We start from the raw sequence: 13,853 nt of genomic DNA on the forward strand, positions 1-13,853 counted from the left end.
TTACTACCTTCAATTTGTTCTTGTGACCTCATTCCTTCTGGATGCTGGACAAGAACTCGGTACCACGAGTGTGGGTGCAAAAGGCTGTCACACTGACCCTCCGCTGAGCTGTTAATACTTAAGCTGTCTGCAGACGGCAAAGCTAAAAGGGTACTCTAACGCTTTTTCTCGGGCTTTGGGGGTTATGGACACCTTCCCCCAGATGCTGCCATGGGGCCAGTATAAAGTTCGTTCTTGCCAGCACCCAAAAGTGCTCACCCTGGCTCCTGCACCTGATCACCTGTGCTCCCCCTCCTGCAAGCAGTGGAGCAGTGAGTGAGTGGAGTTGGCCCCTGCTGGCACCCATGCACTCCAGTTTCCACCCACGAATGGGGTCAGGGAAATATCCTGCTTCACAAGCACCAAGTTTGGTTTAAAAAACCACTCAGTTAAGTGGAAGAGGGAGTAGAAAGAGCAGGAAATAGGGGTTCAAGGCCAGGCCTTCCCAGTCAAGAGAGAGTGAGCCATGGCACCCAGACACTTCATTGACAGAAGCCCTGTCCTTCCAGGGCTCTTAGATTCCCTCCCTCAATCTGGCCCCAAGTATACCTCTGCCGGCCCCTTGGAACTCTGCATTGGTAACCCAGCCTGAAATTTACTGTGAAGCTTGAAGCTGAACAAGCTGATGACCACAGCTTCTTCCTTGTCCTTCTTCTCTGTGCTTGTCCAGCTCAAGTCATAGCAGCCCACAGATATTTTGAACAGGACAAGAGCCTCATGATCTTCACTTGCCTTTATCACTTTACATCCAGAGATCAGCTTATGAAAGCCTCATAAATGAACATATATATAAGCCCATTTTGATGACAGATCACTTTAAAAAAAAACACTTTGATTGAGATATAATTGAAACATAATAAACTGTCCATATTTAAGGTACACTATTGGGTAAGTTCTGACATAGGTATATGCTGTAAAACCATCACAAAATGTATCTTACACAATTAAGATAATAAATGTATCCATCACTCATAAAGTTGGCTTTTCTGTTTGTTTTGGGTTTTTTCAATAGACTTTATTTTTAGGGCAGTTGTAAGTTCACAACAAAATCGAGAGGAACACACAAAGATTTCTCAAACATCATTGTGTCCACACATGCACAGCCTGACCCCTTGTTGTTCTCCACCAGAGTGGCACATTAGTTACTGCTGATGAATCTTCATTGGCACATCCTTATCACCCAGGTCCATAGTTTATATTAGAGTTCACTCTTGCTGTCATACATTCTATGAGTTTGGGCAAATGCATACACCAGTATAGTATCAGACAGAATCGTTCTTTGCCCTGAAAGTCCTCTGTGCAAATGAATAGGATACGTAAAGCGCAGATCACTTTTTAGTAAAATGTTGCCTTGTTTTGATTTGACAGCATAGGTGATACTACCAATCACTGGAGAGAATGTAAAAATAGAAAAAAGATGACCTGAATCCAAATCTCTTTTTCCTTCTGAAGTTCACTGTTGATTCCTTAGCCTCCCCCTTTCTTTCTTACTCTATTTATAAAGTTTTTACTTTCTAATACAGCCTGTCAATATTTTGAATTTTTTTTCATTAGCAGCACACTGCATAGTGTGGGGGAAATATCTTTATATCAAAACTAATTGTACATATAAGCCATGTTTCCATGCATGTAGACCATAAGACAGTTCAAATATTTTGGGGTAGTATGAGCTCAATCTGAGTTCAGGCAGTCCAAACCCTGATAACCCAGCAGAAAGTTAATGCTGGGTTATAGGATTTGGAGTGCCTGAACCATGTCATTGGGTAATGAACTTTGTTTTACACTGCCCTCTCCCTCCGTCAATTTGCCTCCTCACTGGTTCTCTTTCAGTTCCTGTACATGTCACATATTCTCCTCCCTCAAGGCCTATGCATTTTTTCCTTTCAGTTTCTAGTGATGTTCTTCCACATCCTTTACCTAGATACCCTCTTCTTACCTTTTATGTCTCAAATAAAACATAATATCTTTCTTGTGAAACACCCTTAACTAAACTTCCTCCCTGTTGTTCTATCTCATATCCCTTGTCCTTTCCCTGTAGAATTGCACTGTTCAGTAAGTAGTCACTACCTGCATGTGGGTGTTCAAATGAAAATTAATTAAATTTAAATAACATTTGAAATACAGTTTTTCAGCACATTGCATGCATCTAAAGTGCTCAATAATCGTATGCAATTAGTGACTACCCTATTGAACACATAGGTACAGAAGATTTCCATTATCACAGAAGTTTGCACTGGAGAGTAGTCCATCTAGATCATTTAGTATAGTTCCTAATTTTACATTAATTCTGTGGGATGTTTTTGTTTGCTTGGTTGATGTTTACCTACTTCTGGACTGTATAGTTTATGAGTGCAAGAATCATGAAATATTGATCAGGGCTCTATACGTATTTTGGGGATGAAAGAATGGCATGAATCAAGTCCAAAGCCAGTACATTGCAAGAATACACAAGAGAGGAAACATATGTGCAGATGAGAGGCAATGACCCTCATATTTTTAGCTCTGGTTGGAAAAACCATGAAAGTATACAGAGGGGAAAAAAAGGATACTGGGCTGTCCAATTAACAATGGAGTAAAAACATTTTTTCCCATTCTCCTTCCTAAAATCAAATAAAGGCAATAAGAAGAACAAAAAAACATAGAAGAGAAAGCCTCTTGAAACCGAGAAGCATCTGCAACCACAAACTACAAAATACAGCTGCTAAACAAAATGAAAGTTGGATCAAATTGGTGGCAAATATCAAGAGTGAATATACTCTGCGGCACGGTACTGCAAATGTCAGTTCCATCACCTTAAAAAGGCCAGCCAATGGCTCCTTGCTGGAACGTCTGGATGTGGGGACTGCTTGAGCCCTGGAAACATCTCTAAGTCCCATTCCACGTTATCTAGTGACAGGGAGAGCCGGTGCTGGATGATAAATTACACAGAAACAGTATCATTGTGAACAGCCAGTGGCCTGTATGGCGAGGTAGAGAGGTGGCAGTCACCATCTACTGAAATGCGATACACACTAAATCCCGTCCCATAAGTACGACTGCCTATTACACACAGGTGATCGATGTAGTCATTCCTTGGAGAAAGTGGGAGGAAATTGAGCTGTTAGCAGAAACCCACTCCAAAGTTCGAGGAAGAGTGCCTTGTGCCCTGTAAAATGTCCTCCTGTACTCCTCCTCTTCCAATTTTTTAGCAAATGCTTTACCCAGGCAAAAACGTCTCCCATTTAGAGATAAGTAATAATCAGAAAAGATCCAGCCTGAGAAATATGCATAAATATGCATGGATATAACTGGATGGAAGAAAGAAACATGCCAAACAAAAGCCAGATGGAGGCTAGACCTCAGAAGAATTACTCTGCAAGCAGAACAACAGTGCACACAAACATTTATCCAGAGTCAAAGAATTGATGATGGTGCCTGTGAAAATCAGAGCTCAAAGAAGAGATATAGGGATCAAAGAAGGCATGATAAGGCAATACAAAGAAATAAATGTGAGCTGAGAGAGATCTGGTGAAAATGCAGAAGAGAAAAAAAATGTTAAGCTAAAGCCATGCTGAAATTAAAATAAATATTGCTGAGAAAGAGAGACATGAAGGACAGGCTGAGTTAGAAAGAAATGAACAAAACATGTGGAAAAGCCAAAGAGTTACAGAGAAAATAAGGCATAGTGAATAAACATGCATGTAATTTGTGAAGCCCACTAAAGGAAACTGAACAAATGTAGTAGAAATAAAATATCCAAACATATGAGAGAAGATATTTTATAAAACAAAGGTAGATACGTATCTTATGATTGAAAGATCACACTGTGTCCCAAGAAAAACTGATCAATCAAAACATAGCCATTGAATTTTTTGGCTTCCATGATTAGAGGTAGTATCCTATAACATCCAGCAACTCCTCTGTATGTCTCCCCAGCCTCTCAATAAATAACCAAGCAAAATAAACACATGTATTTTTAAAAGCTACCTATAGGGCAAAAGAAAGAGTCAAACTGGGTTCAAAGTTCTATAAAGCAATGTCTACAACTCCTCAGTTAAGGAATGGGACCAAATGTTTTACAGCAAGACGGACATATTTAAATATGCAGGAACGAAATAAACATAACATCCATAAGTCCTTGTGGGAAAAAAACAAAGTATCTGATAACTTAATTGAGATTTCCAAGAGACAAATGAAAAGACATGAAAAAAAAATTGAAAATGTTTGTTAAACCAACTTAAAGAATTTCGAAAACTATAGCCACAGAAAACAATATAAATTTTTATTAATGCTGAAAAAGTAGAAAACATAATGAAATTTTCTATTTGGAGGGTAATCTTTTCCTTAAAAATTCCTTGTAGGCAGGGTCTGGTGGCTCACACTTGTAATCCCAGCACTTTGGGAGGCTGAGGCAGGTGGATCACCTGAGGTCGGGAGTTCAGGACCAGCCTGACTAACATGGAGAAACCCCATCTCTACTGAAAATACAAAATTAGCTGGGCGTGATGGTGCATGCCTGTAATCCCAGCTACTCAGGAGGCTGAGGCAGGGGAATTGCTTGAACCCGGGAGGTGGAGGTTGCGTGAGCTGAGATCGCACCATTGCACTCTAGCCTTGGCAACAAGAGCGAAACTCCATTTCAAAAAAAAAAACAAGATTCCTTGTAAAGTGAATTATCAAAATAAAAACATTGTACTTCATTCAGTTACAAATAAAACATATCGCCTCAATATTTGAGTAATTGAATCTTTAATTTAAATAAAAATAAGGCCAGGCACAGTGGTTCATGCCTATAATCATAATACTTTCAGAGGTGGGAAGATCTCTTGAGCCCTTGGCGTTCAAGGTGGCAGTGAGCTCTCGCTCACTGAACTCTAGCCTGGGTGATGGAGGAGCGAGACCCTGTTTCTAAAGACATGAAAATTGTTAAAAATTAAAAATAAATAGTAGGCCAGGCACGGTGGCTCACGCCTGTAATCTCAGCATTTTGAGAGGCTGAGGCAGCGGATCACAAGGTCAGGAGATCGAGACCATCCTGGCTAACACAGTGAAACTTTGTCTGTACTAAAAATACAAAAAATTAACCAGGCATGGTGGCGGGCGCCTGTAGTCCCTCCCAGCTGCTTGGGAGGCTGAGGTAGGAGAATGGCGTGAACCCGGGAGGCGGAGCTTGCAGTGAGCCGAGATGGCGCCACTGCACTCCAGTCTGGGCGACAGAGTGAGACTCCATCTCAAAATAAATAAATAAATAAATAAATAAAATAAATAGTAAATGACCCCCAAAATCTGTACAAATGATGCAAATAATTCACAGGATCATCACCACTACAAACCAGCAAATCATGGACCTGCCAGGGTTTACTAAAACCTGTGCAAACTATACTACTGAGAACGTGGCTGCATAGTGGTGCTCACTATGGCTGAGTTGCTCATAAATGTGCTTGCCAGGAGATGTCTCATAATCTGAATTTCTCACATATCATAATTCCCATGAGTCTCACGGGACCATCTTATGCCATAACTTTAAAAAATCAGACAGACGTGGGCAGGAGAGAAGCTAAAGAAAGTATCATTTCTTTGGTTTCCTCACCTTTCATAGAAACCATCAACAGCTACTGTCTGAAGATGATAAAAATAAAGACATATGCATATGGTTAGACAATTGTATGAACATATGTATCAGATGGAAAACACACACAGCAACACAAATACCCATCGCAAAAGAAGAAAACAAAGGAAGTATTTATAATGAAGTCATTTAAAATAAACATGAGCGTAACTCCCCGAGTGACCTCCCTAAATAAATAGCAGCACTCCTTCCCATAACCATGCTCCTTATTCCTATTTTCCTACTTTATTTTTTTTCCACAGCACTTAACCACCACCATTGCATATTTATTTGTTGTTATTCTTATAATTTTTCGCCTCTCCTAACTAGAAGTCAATTCTACGAAGGCAGAAATTCTATTTTGTTCACTGCTGTATCCCAGCATTTAACATCATAGTTGGTATAACTGTCAGTGCTCAATAAGTACTTTTTAAAATAAATGTATGGGTAAAAACAGAAAACTGATACAAAATGAAACTACAGAAATGAAGCCAAACAAAGATAACATAACAATAAATGTGAATAAAACAAATTCAGTTATTCAAAGGAGAATAATCACACTATGGGTCAAAAACATTAACCAAATACAATATACTGGTTAAAATATGTAAGCTCTGAAGTAAAAATGCAAATTTGATTTCCAAATCAAAGGTCTTATCAATCCTCTTTTAAGATGACATTCTAAGGCTACAGGTGGCTAATCTGTGTAAAGCAAGACACAGAAAAGTGCCCAGTACATGGTGCACAGTCAGTAACTATTAGGGGCAATGGTAAAAGCAGAAGTGAGCTTGGTTGTATCAATGGTGACAGCAGTGGTAACTCAAACCAAATGACTTCATAGGGTTACAATGAAAAGCATCAGTGTCAATCAGAATGGCTATAATTAAAAAGTCAAAAAATAACAAATGCAGGTCAAGTTGCAGAGGAAAGGGAACGCTTATACACTGTTGGTGCAAGCATGAATTAGTTCAACCTTGTGGAAGACAAGACAGTGTGGTGATTCCTCAAAGATCTAAAACCAGAAACACCATTTGACCCAGCAATCCCATTACTGGGTATACACCCAAAGGAATATAAATGATTCTGTCATAACGACACATGCACGTGTATGTTCATTGCAGCACGATTCACAATAGCAAAGACATAGAGTCAACCTAAATGCCTATCGATGGTAGACTGGATAAAGAAAATGTGGTACATATATGCAATGGAATACTACGAAACCATGAAAAAGAATGAGATCATATCGTTAGCAGGAACGAGGGTGGACCTGGAGGCCCTTATCCTTAGTAAACTAATGCAGGAACAGAAAACCAAGTACGGCATGTTCTCACTTATAAGTGGGAGCTAAATGATGAAAAACATGGATACATAGCGGGGAACAACACACACTGGGAGGGAGTGTGTGGAGGGAGGAGGAGGAAGGAAGGAGGAAGAGGAGCAGGAAAAATAACTAATGGGTACTAGGTTTAATACTGAGTGATGAAATAATCCGTACAACAAACCTCCATGATACAAGTTTACTTATGTAACAAACCTGCGCATGTACCCCTGAACTCAAAATAAAAGTTAAATAAAAAAAGAAAAAGAATCTGTTATCATGACAGTGTAAAAGACTGAGTCTGATGTGGTCTGGAGACTGTGAGAAACATTCTCCAAGGAAATTATATTTAAGCTGAGACCTGAAGGATAGATGGGAACTAGTCAGGCAAAGAGCAAGACAGTGGGCAGAGAAAATGGAAAACAAAATTTGTGTGTGTGGTAGGGGAGGAGAGGAATAGCATTTAAGGCATCAGCAACAGCACGTGTGAGTGGAATACATTGCAGAGAAATGCCAAATACTCCAGCCTCGGGAAAAAGTCTCATCCCCACAGCACACACTTTAGTTAACAGACACTGCAATGGGAATTTTTGTTGTTAAGGTATTCAATTGACTTAACAAATACTTATGTCAGCTCTTATGTGCCAGGCACTCTATCAGATGCTGGGGATAGAACCAAGGTATGCAGAGCCCCTTGGCTTCACGGAGCTTACAGTGGGAAATTTTTTAAAGTAAATGATAGGCACACTGGGTTTTACTATGAAAAATAGCAGAGTGCCGCAGAAGCATACAGCAGGTAAACCTAATTTAATTCTGGGGTCCAAAAATTATCCTAGAAAGCGTAACTTTTAGGAGAACACTCAAAGGAAAATTAATTGCTCTTAAGGTGGGTGAGGAGGAATGAACAAAACATTTGTGAAGGTATTGAGGTAAAAGAAAATGCAGCAGTAGAGCATTTGAAAGAAATGCAGTATGTCTGAAACAAAGAGAACCAGAGAGAGAGGGAGAGCAAGAGTGTGAGAGAGAGAGGTGCAAGCAGAGAGAAGCTGGAAAGAGACAAGGCATGATAGCCTGCATTAAGAACTATATTTTCAGTTGGGCGCAGTGGCTCATGCCTGTAATCCCAGCACTCTGGGAGGCCGAGGCGGGCAGATCACGAGGTCAGGAGTTCGAGACCAGTCTGGCAAACATGGTGAAACCCCCATCTATACTAAAAATACGAAAATTAGCCAGGCGTAGTGGTGGGCACCTGTAATCCCAGCTACTTGGGAGACTGAGGCAGAATTGCTTGAACCGGGAGGCGGAGGTTGTGGTGAGCTGAGATCATGCCACTCCACTCAAGCCTGGGCAACAGTGTGAGACTCCGTCTCAAAAAAAAAAAAAAAAAAAACGAAAAGAAAGAAAGAAAAAGAACTGTATTTCCTAAGTCCCTAAGAAATCACTGAACATGGATTGACCAATCCATTTTTCATATAATATGAAAGATTGTTCTGGTTATTGTGTGGAAAATTGCTTGGAGCAGCCGAACATGGAAGCTGCAGAGGCCACATGTATTTGTCAGTGTAAGTTTTGTTGTCCTATGGTAATAAATATCCCCCAAATCTCAGTGGCTCAAATAATAAAAATGTTTTTCTCACTCAGGCTGCACATCTTTCATGGATTCTGGTCCACCTCGTCCTCACGCGGGGATGCAGACTGACAAGTTTCCACCATGAAGGGTTGTTATGTGCCATAGCAGGGAGAGGAAAATGGAGCAAATCAGTCACCAGCTCGTCACACAGCAGAGTGTCCCACGTCACATCTGCTGATATGTTATGGCCAAAGTACATGACTATCTCCAAGGAGCTGAGAGGTGAAATACCGACATTCGTCTGGATGGAGTAGAACCAGGAGAGTCGTAAACATCCTATGGACTACACACTGTTTAACAAGATGCAACAGTATTCTAGGTAAGAGACCATGGAGAGGCATTTATGAAAGCATTTTTAAATCTAATTAAAATTATTAAAATTTGTCGATTAATTGGATGTGAGAGTTGAGGGAGATGGAAGAGTCAGGGATCATTTCCCTGTGATGGATAGGACAACTGGATAAATGCTGTAAAGTATCCTGAGTTGGAGAAAGTAGAAGATATTTTGGAGTGGGAGGGAACATTCAAACAGAGATGTCTAGTACACAGCTGGAAATGAGATCAGAAGAGAGGTCTGGGCCGAAAAATAAATTTTAGAGTGTTTGACACCCAAATGGTACTTGAAACCAATGGAACAAAGATTTGTGTGGGAGGGTAAGCAAATCATTGTTCTTTGAGACTTTCTTGATTTTGGCACTGAAAGTCGTATATCATGCGAATATTCTCAGGCTTGAACGAACTGCAGTAGTTGGTCACCCTGTGAAAGTGTGTGAATAAAAAGAACACCAAGACAGATTTGTGAGGTGAAAACATGTACTGGTCAGGTTGAACAAGAGGAGTTGTCAAATGATACTGAGAAAAACAGTCATGAAGACAGAAGACAAGTCAGAGGAATATCAGAATCCCAGAAAGCAAGGAAAGAGTTTCAACAAGGAGAGAGTGAGGGGCCAACAGGGCCAAATGGTACCCCAAGGTTAGGTAGGACTCAGATTGCAAATGTCCGTTGATGAGGGACTGGAAAACAGCTGAAATAGGACTCCCAGTTGTTCACACAGCCAAGCAGAGATCAGGCAGGGAGGGGATGGCTTGTCCAAACACAGGAGGCTGACACATTAGGAAGGGGTCTGAGCTTGTCCTGGGTGTAGTGACCAGATACAGCAGACAGCATGGCAGCTTCTCACATGGCAGAAAAGAAATGATGCAGATCTAGGTTCTTGACTTGCAGTTCACTGCATACCTCCTCAGGCTGCTGGACTGCAGAATTCCAAAGGAATTCATTTAACACATAAGAGGAATCAAAAAGAATACTCCTCAATTATACAAATGCAGGACACAGATAAAACTCTCTTTTAAAGGTGGATAGAGAGAAAATAGCCAACTGGGGCCTATGGAGAGACTCTGAAACATAAATGAAGATAAACTATAAGAAACATAAAGAAAATTTTAATAAACATGATGTTTCTTTCTCAGTACAATTCAAGAAAGCATGAATCAGTTATTGGGGTTTTTCCTATAGAGTTGTAGGAATTCCTTACATATTTTGGGTACTAACTCCTTATTAGATATATGGCCTACAAATGTTTTCTTCCATTCCACAGGTTGCCTTTTCATTCTGCTAATTGTTTTCTTAGCTATACAGAAGCTTTTTAGTTAATATAATTGCACTTACCTAGTTTTGCTTTTTTTTTTTTTTTTTTTTTTTGCCTGTGCTCTTGGTGTTTTATAGAAGAGATTATTGCCCAGACCAACATCTAGAAGATTTCCTCCCATGTTTTATTTTAATATTTTATGTATCATGTCTTATATTTAAGTCTTTAATCCACTTTAGTTGATTTTTGTATGTGTCATGAGATAGTGCTCTGATTTCATTCTTTTCCATGTGAATATCTCATTTTCCCAACACAATGTATGAAAGAGATTCTTTTTTTCCATAGTATATTCTTGGCACTCTTGGTAAATATCAGTTGACCATATATGCCTGGGTTCCATTCTGGGTTCTGCATTCTATTCCATTTGTCTGTATATCTGTTTTGATGCCACACTGTTTTGTTTACTGTAGGCTTTAAGGGTCTTTAGTGTTTCCAAATGGATAATAGGATTTCTTTTTCTATTTCTGCAAAAATGCCATTGGGATTTTGTTGGAGATTGCATTGAATCTATTGATTGATTTGGGAAGTAGGGACATTTTCTCTTCTTAAGTTTTTAAGCTATCTCCTACAGGAAGGAAGAACATTTTAGCAATATTAATTCCTCCAATCAATAAACATGAAAAATATTTACATTTGCATCTTAAAAAAATTTTTGTCTGTGTTTCGTAGTTTCGAGAGTACAAGTCTTTCACTTTCTTGGTTAAGTTTATTCCTAAGTATTTTGGTTTTTTTGATGCATTTGTAAATGGAATTGTTTTCTTAATTTCTTTTTCAGTCTATAGAAATGAAACTAATTTTTTGTATGTTGATTTTATTTTCTTCCACTTCACTGAATATGTCTGTAAGTCAACAATTTCTCTCTCTCTCTCTCTCTCTGTCTCTCTCTCTCTCTGTGTATGTAGACTTTAGGATTTTAAAATATATATATATATATATAAATAAATATATATATATATATATATAGGACTGCATCATCTGCAAACAGAAATCATTTTACTTCTTCCTTTCCGGTTTGGATGCTTTTTTTTTTTTTTGGCTAATTCTCTGGTAAAGACTTCTTGTACTATGTAATTGAACAGAAGTGCCAAGAGTGGGTATCCTGGCCTTGTTCCAGATCTTAGAGTGAAAGATGTTAGCTTTCTAACCATTGAATATGCCGTCAACTGTGAGCTTGTCAATGTGGCCTTTCTTGTGCTCAGGTAAATTCCTCCTGTATGTAACTTATTAAGAGTTTTTATCACAAAGTGTTCAGTTGTGTCAAGTACTTTTTTCTGCATCTATTGAGATGATCATGCTATTTTTATCCTTCGTTCTGTTAATGTGGTATATCGCCTTGATTTATTTGCATAAGTAGAGCCATCTTCACATCCATTGGATAAATCTTACTTGGTCGTGATGTATAATTTTTTTTTAAATGTTCTGTTATATTCAATTTGATTGTAGTCTGTTGAGGAGTTTTGTGTCTGTTTGTCGGGGTTATTGGCCTATAGTTTTGTTGTGTTTTTTTTTTTTTCTTGAGGTGCTTTCATCTAGCTTTGATATCAGAGTAATGCTGGCTTCCTAGAATAACTTTAAAAGTGTTCCCTTGTCTTCTATTTTTGGAATAGTTTAAGAAGCAATAGTATTAATTCTTCTATATTTGTTTGGTAAAATTCACCTGCCAAGCTTACTGGTCTTGGGTTTTTCTTTGCTGACAGTTTATTATCATTATTATTATTCCTTCAATCTCCTTGTTTTTTATCGGACTGTTTAGGTTTTCTATTTGTTCTTTATTCACTCTTGGAAGAGTGTATGTTTCTAGGAATTTCTCCAATTCTTTTTGGTTGTCCAATTTGTCAGCATATAATTTTGTACAATGGTTTCTTATGATTCTTTTCTATGAAATCTTTTGTAATGGCTTCTCTTTCATTTCTGATATTTTATCTTTTTTTTCTTAGCCAATCTAGTTAAAGTTGTATTAGTTTTATTTATTTTTTCAAAATACCAGCTCATAGTTTTGTCAGTTTTTTAAAAAATGTTTTCTATTTTCTATTTTATTTCTGTTCTGATCTTTATTTATTTATTTATTTTCTGCTAATTTTGTATTTAGTTTATTCTTATATTCTAGTTCTTGAGATATAGTTAGGTTTCTTACTTGAGATCTTTCTTTGTTATAATGTAGGTGTTTACTGCTGTAACCTTCCCTCTTAGTACTGTTTTTGATGCATCTCATAAGTTTTGTTTTGTTGTGTTTCATTTTTGTTGTCTCAAAATATTTTCTAATTTTCTCTTGACTTCTTTTTAGACCCAATAGTTGTTTGAGAGTGTGTTGTTTAATTTTCATGCATTTGTAAATTTTTCTGTTTTTATTCTATTTTTCATTTCTAGTTTCATTCCATTGTGATTGGAAAAGAGACTTGAAATAATTTCAATCTTAAATTGTTAAGACTTGTTTTGTAGCCTAGCAAGTGATTTATTTTGAAAAATGTTTCATGAACACTTGAGAAGAATGAGTATTCTATTTCTGTTGCACTGGTCTAGAACCAAACCTACAATATCTCCGATGTATGTCTGAATACTTACCTTGAATAATTCCTCTACATAGATTGAGAACCACATTAGACAGTGTTACAGCTTTGTGTTTTGACTGTCAATATATAGAAAACTCAAGAGGAGAAAGTCTATTGTCCTTGTCTATATTTTTGCTCATGTATAATTTCTTCCTTTCTAATGTTCTGAGTCTTTCTTTTATTCTGTTCTTTATGTTTAGAGAACTTTATTGAGTCATTTTTTAGGGTAGATCTGTGGGTTTTAAATTCTGTTAGTTCTCTTTTATCTTATGTCTTTATTTTATCTTTATTCCCGAAGAATATTTTCTCTGGATATAGGATTCTGGGCTGATAGGTGTTGTTTTTTTTTTTTTTTCTTTCAACATTTGAAAAATATTGCAGCACTTTCTTCTGGCCTCTGTGATTGTTGAAGAGAAATCTACCATTATCCAAACTGTTTTTCCCATATAGCCAATATGTCATTTCTCTCTCATTGCTTTCAAAAATTTTTCTTTGCATTTAGTTTTTAGAAGTTTCACTATGATGTGCTTTGATGTAGATTTCTTACATCCTTTATTTTTATTTTTTCTTTTTTGGTCAATTTGGGATATTTTAAGCCATTATTTCTTCAAGTACTTTTTTGGCTCCACTGTCTTTCTTCTCCTCTTCTGGAACTCAAATCATACTTATGTTACATCTTTATTAAAGAGCCATATGCACTTGAGATTGTGTTCTTTCTTTTTTTTTTTTTTTTCCAATCTATTCTCTTTGTTGTTTAGAGTGGATAATTTTTATTGTTATGTCTTCAAGTTCTCTGATTCTTTCTTCTGTTCTCTCAGTTCTGTTGTTCAGTCCATTTGTTCAGTTGTCTATTTTGGTTATTATATATTTTAGTTCTAAAATTCCCATTTGGTTTTTTATCTTATATTTCCTTGTTGAAATGTTCTATTATTATTATCTGTCTCTTTTTGTTTGTTTGTTTTTTTGGTTTTTGTTTTTTGTTTTTTGTTTTTTTTTGAGACTGAGTCTTGCTGTGTTGCCCAGGCTGGAATGCAGTGGCACAATCTCAGCTCACTGCAAGCTCTGCCTACCAGGTTCT

General features: G+C 37.7%; 1 long non-coding RNA gene across 1 annotated transcript in view; it reads left to right on the forward strand.

Annotated features, from left to right (window-relative positions):
• Positions 1–13,853, forward strand: part of LOC112610041 — a 94,959-nt gene that overhangs the window by 37,789 nt on the left and 43,317 nt on the right. Inside the window, exon 2 of the long non-coding RNA XR_003116269.1 lies at positions 8,589–8,896. This is a non-coding gene — a long non-coding RNA (uncharacterized LOC112610041). The remainder of the gene's footprint in view (positions 1–8,588; positions 8,897–13,853) is intronic.

Source organism: Theropithecus gelada, chromosome 16 (assembly GCF_003255815.1).
Source record: "Theropithecus gelada isolate Dixy chromosome 16, Tgel_1.0, whole genome shotgun sequence".
Taxonomy (NCBI): Eukaryota; Metazoa; Chordata; class Mammalia; order Primates; family Cercopithecidae; genus Theropithecus; species Theropithecus gelada.